Source organism: Hetaerina americana, unplaced genomic scaffold (genome assembly GCF_022747635.1).
Source record: "Hetaerina americana unplaced genomic scaffold, ioHetAmer1.1.p SCAF_7, whole genome shotgun sequence".
Classification (NCBI taxonomy): Eukaryota; Metazoa; Arthropoda; class Insecta; order Odonata; family Calopterygidae; genus Hetaerina; species Hetaerina americana.
The window spans coordinates 20,606,557-20,613,028 of record NW_027287316.1 but is presented as its reverse complement, the minus strand read 5'-3'; positions in this window follow the sequence as shown (position 1 = coordinate 20,613,028).

Sequence of the window (6,472 nt, the reverse complement as noted above, 5' to 3'; positions counted from 1 at the left end):
TTAGAGGATACACTTGTCAATCGAGTCAGCTCCCCTGGCGAAAATTTCACAGGAGGGGAGATTTTAGGGTTGATGAGAGGTGTTCCGACAAATTCACAAGCCCTTTTAATACTGAAATGTAGGGGAACGAAGCTATAAATGCACAAACTATTACTTACGACGAAACGTACATCAATTCCCTCAATCGAGCACTCGAAGACTTGTCTTGGGTTCAATTATTTACGAATCGAATCAATTGAAATGGTATGGGTTCAAAATAAATCAATATAATGCACAAAATACGAATAGGAAAGCACCAACATTTTTACACGACTAAAGCGCACGACTAGAAAAACAAAATAAATTAATCGCTTGATTTCACGTCAGCATTTCCTTCGAGCAAATTGATTCCTCATCAAGTTCCCAAATGCAAATTAGTCAACATGCCACGGCTTCCGGGGACGTTGAGTCTTCACGCCCGGAGATTCTTTCCCCCTGCGAAAACCGTTTAAAGGAAAAGCTAATCTCACCCTGTTCCCCAGTAAATACAAACGCCGTCCTTGGCTCCCTCATAAGGTAATGCTCACAACCAGACGAGTTCAAAGGTGATATTGATATCGATGTTTCTCAACAGGTCATCATCCGGAATGGGATGAGAATGCTCTTCTTCCAGTGAAAAGAAAAGTCCGCTCTAAACGACGTTGTGGGGCCTACACTCGCAAGCGGTGTGGTTCACAGCCTGACCCCACACGAATCTAGTGGTCCGCATGAAGTGGGACCTGACGTGAAACACGAGCGAGACCGTCTCCACGCCACCATCTTGCGCGGGGGCGCAGGATAGCCCACTCGCCCGATCGCAGCACCCAGAACCGCCATCGCATCGGTGCAGCACGGTCATCGGAGGCATGATGTGCTCATCGGTGCCGATTCCCTCGGTCAACACGTCGTTCGATAAGACTGCCCTGGGCTGCGGCTCCGAGCAAGTGAATCCAGTCACCCGGGCCATGTGGGTCGTGAATCCAACGCTCTCCATCTGAGACAGTGGCGCCATTCTCCTCGCCTCGACGGCCGGGCTCGGCAGGACGGCCAGCGACCACAGCAGCACCACGATCAGGAGTCGGCGGGCGAGAAAACACGGCGGCTGCAGCGGTGCCATCTCGAGGAGATTGTTACGGAGAGCGGACCTCTTGGGGCGAGGACTGTAGCGGTTTTGTGGCGCGTATTGCGTCACGGGACTTGCTTATTATTATTCCCTTCTGTTACAGTGTTCTTCTGTTACAGATGTAGATGTAGATGTACAGTCCGAGAGCAGGAGACCGGCGAGTGTGAAGAGGAGGGGTGTGTTTGCACTGCACGCGACTGAGAATGCGAGATCGCCCGTCCGCCCGCTCTCTTACTCTCCTCGACGAGTCCGTTACGAATGATGTCGGAGTGAGAGTCGGCCTCATGTTTTTATACGGGTGTCCCTCAGCGACTCCGCAACCTCCCACTCCGCTGAGTCGAGCGGCGGTAGGTTTCCCGCGAACGAGCTGGGAGATTGGGATTTCCCCAAGGGGACCCAGCCGACCTCAAGAGGAAGGAGTGAACAAGATGGATTAGGTCTGGAGGAGGGGCGGAAATGGAGCATAATCCCATCCACGCCCACTCCTGTTTGTGCGGTTATCGAGGGGACCACAATTTCCCCGGATGAACTCGGTCTCTCCTGCTCTCTTTATCTCTCCCGCTCTCCCCTGAAGGCGAGAAATCCAAACCAGCTGACGATAGCGTAAAACGGGAAGAGTCAAGACTAATATATGATTGGTCAACGACTTCTGGGTCTCAGGATGCATAGACTTAAAGATTTTATCAACAGTGTTGACACTATGTTTTCGAAAAATTCATTTAAATATTACTGTCATGTTCCGACTAAATACATACATAGAGCCAAGTATCAGATAGTTTTTATGTATATACCACACAGTTTTATGGCGTGTGCTGCATGCGATTTTTATTCCTAATTACGGGTGGTGACCTAACACCCCCCGCCACACGCCCTTGCGGTGGCTTTAGGGTGTTATGTAGATGTACAGTTTGTCTACCTCCATCATTCTGCGATTTTTTCGAAGTCCGATCGATTATCCATTACAACCCTATCTGCTATGCAATGCATACATCATTGCATTTTAGGGAATGAAAATTTAAAACGTATAATAACTTGAAAGTTTCATGTAGTTCCATGCAGCTGGCTGTGAAGAGTCTCGAAAAAATAATAACTCCTGAGGGAGACCGAGCGACTCGATAATTCCTTAATAATTGTGTGGTATACGTGATTTAGAAATGTAATTTTTTACGGAATAACGTAACGTTTCACCTCACATATGTAGTTGTGATAGGAACAATAGGAATTAGACGTTACATTCAAATTGAGCTGGCCTGGCCACAATATTTTTTATGAAAGTGCATAAAGATAATTTTGATGAGTTCATTAATGCGAGAACAGTAATAATTTCAGACGTGGCAGAAATGGCATTCTGGTGACCCACTTTCACGATTTTGGCGCATGGAAACAAAGATTTGGTGACCTATTGAACGGGAAGTCGTCCTTTGAGCGCATAGCACATAAAATATTCAAGGTAACATTACGGAACTCAAACTAAATGTAAAATGCGAGTATGAAGCGCCATTATAATTTAGAGTAAACGGTTAAGTGATGATAATATCCCGTCGGACTCATTTTTCGCTTCTGAAAACATGAATTTCCAGTCGTTGACTCAGTAATCCTTTCGTTTCAGCCCCGAACCACGACTAAATCGGAAGAAAAAGGCAAATAGATCCATTTGCTCTTTGTGAATTTTATAGCTTAGTTCGTTTTGGGAAAATAATGACGAAATTTAAGATTTGGAAAAATGTTCAAGTTTACGCGAGTTCAAGAACTAGGATTTAAGACATGATAGTCATGCATCAGCTTCCTAATTACGCCACTTTGTTAAATTAAGAATTGTACAGACATTCTCGCAATTATTTCACAAATTTCCCCGTGAGAAAATTATTGCCAATGACAAAGTTATGCCTGCGTGCGTCCATCATGGTATAACACAATGCATTTACTTCATACAAGAATGCGATTTATCTTTCTTGAAGAACAAACTTACCCACATGATTAATTAAATTAAGCTAAACAGCAGATTTAATTAACTAATACATCTCTGCAAAATTGTGTTGGGTCACGGAAAAGTTGGACGCGAATATCGTTACGTTACATTATAATACCACGGGTCGGTATAATGTACATTAGCTTACGTATGGAGCTTGAGGGGCTTATAACGCATGTACATTTTCGGTATACTGATTTATATTACCAAAATAGGCAAAGAAGCGTCTCCAACCGAAGAGTATTTCGAGGAGATAGCGTTGGCAAAGTTCTCGGACACCCTTAAGGATTCTTGGATGTATTCGTGACATCATTTCACCGTGACTCACGTGACAGTGCCATCATGTACGTCCCGCCACATGGTAATATGAGGATTAAAAAAACAAACAGAGAAACGAGAATTGTAATAGTCAACCTCTCAAGAGACGCAGCCAGTGAGGGAATGGGGGGGGGGGCAGCGACTCACCCTCCCCCGTTGGCGGCCGTTCGAAAAAACAAATCCGAGTTTGTGATCGGCGCGCCATACAGGGAAAAGCTTACTGAGTAATGAAAATATTTATATTATTTACAATAAATATGTTTCAGTACCACCGGTTTTGGATGACCGAGCTTTAGTTTGAAAGCTCATCGTGTAAGTAATTAAGGTTTTTGCATGAAAATATACGACTCTGTGGGTGTAGATTGGCATGCATTTGTGGGTTTTATTCTTTTTTACGGGTTGAGACCTAACACCTCCTGCCACATGCCCTTGCGGTGGCTTGCGGTGCTATGTAGATTTAGTTTATCTCTCAGTCGAGGGATTGCAAACTCTGCAGAGGGCAATGGAAAGTCAGTGCGATAGGTATGGGGTGTGAAAATAAATGGAAAAAAAACAAATGTCATGCGGTTTTCCCGAAAGAGGAAGGCTAAGCTAAATGTTAAAATAGAAGGGAAAAAACTAGAACAGGTGGAACATTTTACCTATCTTGGAAGTATTTTGGATCAAAATGGTCAAATTAGTTGGGACGTATATCTACATCCACATAATACCCCGCAAGCCCCCATAATGGCTTGTGATGGGAGATATCAGGTTACGACCCGTAAAATGGAACAAAACCACATGCAAAATCAAAACATCCATGCAAACCTATACCCACAGTTACGTATGTATATATTCATGCGAAAATCCCTTCAACTTACACGCATGCAAATAGGTCCCACAAAGACGTACGGAGAAGAATTGCGCTAGACAAAGAGGCTTTCGCAAGGAGCAGGGAATTGATGACAGAAATGTTTAGTAAAGAGATTAAGAAAAGACTCGTTCAAACATTAATATGGAGCGTGGTTCTGTATGACGCGGAAATATGGTCAAAGAAGCCAGATGATGTGCGTAGATGGGAGGCTTTTGAAACGTGGGTGTTGAAAAGGATGGAGAAGGTGAAGTGAACAGAGAGAAAAAGAAACGAGGAAGCGCTAGGTAGGGAGGAGGAGGAGAGGGGAATATTAGGAGAAATTCAGGGAGGTAGAGAAATATAAATGTGGAGAGTTTTGATTGGCAATGGGATGTTGAAGACTGCGATAAGAAGGTAGAATGTTAGGCAAGCGAGGCAAGGGGAGGAAGTGGACACTAATGTTGGACAGAATGAAGGGAGAACGGAAGTACACAGAATTGAAGAGCATTTATTGTAGTGTGAGAAGAAAGTTTTGTTTTTTGGGAGAGGTAAAGAAATGAATCCCTATACCGTTTTATAGTTTGTACGCATCCGAAACCTACCCTAAACATTAAATATACCAATGTCTATAGTTGTAAATAGAATACACGAAACTACCTGTTTCGACGTACATATATCACAAGGTTCTACGTCGAAATGAGTTTTACTGAAAAATTTACTTTGAAAATAGATATAATTTACATATTTAGTGACCATGAATTATAAAAGTGAAGCTACTCATCACACTTCACAGTCCCACGGAATAGATTTCTATAGCTACTAATAACTAGTTAATTTCACTACACTGTGGCTCAATCGGGATTAAATGATGCTCCAGTGTAATGAAACTAGTTGACAATAAAAATCTATTATATGGAAACGCAAAGTCCTGTGCGTCAATTCCTTTTTATTATAATGTAATTACACAAAGTATTGGGCTCAACTATCCCCATAATAATGAATTATCTCTAACTTAAGCCAGACGCCATTGACATTTTTGTAAACACTCGATATATATTATATTACCATAGCATTTTTCATATGTTGCTATTAAAAATATTTAAGTTTAATATCAACACATTTTCCGCGAAATGCCAGATGCCGGGCCAATGCTACCCCGAAGAAAAGAGTTCCAGAATACTATAAAAGTTTTCCTTTCTGCAATCGCTGAACACAAAACTTTAACAGCAACCGTAATAGATCCTGAAGAGGTGTATTGCCTATAAAAGGGCTTCCTTGTCAGTTTATAATTTATTATAAATGTTAATGTTATAATTGTTACTTGTTAAAACTACGTACAACTAATAGAATCAAGTATTCGTTCTTCCCGCGCAGTATTCGCGACAACAATAAAAGGGGGAACACCTAAGAAAATAATAGGCACACGCTGTCGAAAAAAGGGGTATACAAGATTAAATTCCTACAAAACAATCTCCAAGTCTGGTTTTCTAACGCCCGCCACCGTGCGCCTTTGTGCCAGGTGGGGTGTATGCGAATGTATATATGCATAAGGTCTATTGCCTTGCCAGCTGCCCGTTCGAAATGTATGGAGTACTAAACGGAAATGGGTGTCTGAATTCCGTGTGTGCAAGCCCTTTTTTAATGTATTTTCTTGTTCTCATTGTGTAGGCATAGCTACAGCTACCAATCATGTAATACTTGCAATATATGTAGACATGTTGCATTATTTGTGTTCGGTCGCCCCCTTTCCACGCGGTTTTAGTGGATCGCGGGTTGCTAGGTGCATGAGGAAATAGGGGGAATGTAAGTAGAATGGCTGGTGACCTACCACCCCCTCCCACACGTCTTTGCGACGGCTTTCGGGGTATTATGTAGATTTAGATTATAGCACAGATATTCCGAAAACCAATGTTTTGAATTAAGGATAACTTCTAAGTTTGACAAGTGTGGAAGAAACTGCAAAACCTTGCAAATGTATGGCCATTTTATGCCATTCGTTGTACGTTTCATAACTTAGAGCCTTTGGAAAGTCACTTTTATGCACGCAGTTGTACTCCTTCGCTTATGCATACTAATCTCTTCAAATATTACTCACACTTTCAGGAGATGACTCACTTGGAGAGGAAGGGGAAAATCATCATCAATTATGTCATACGAGTGCCACAGGAACTAAATACTTTCCTCATTATCTTAACCACAAGCTCTTTTTCCC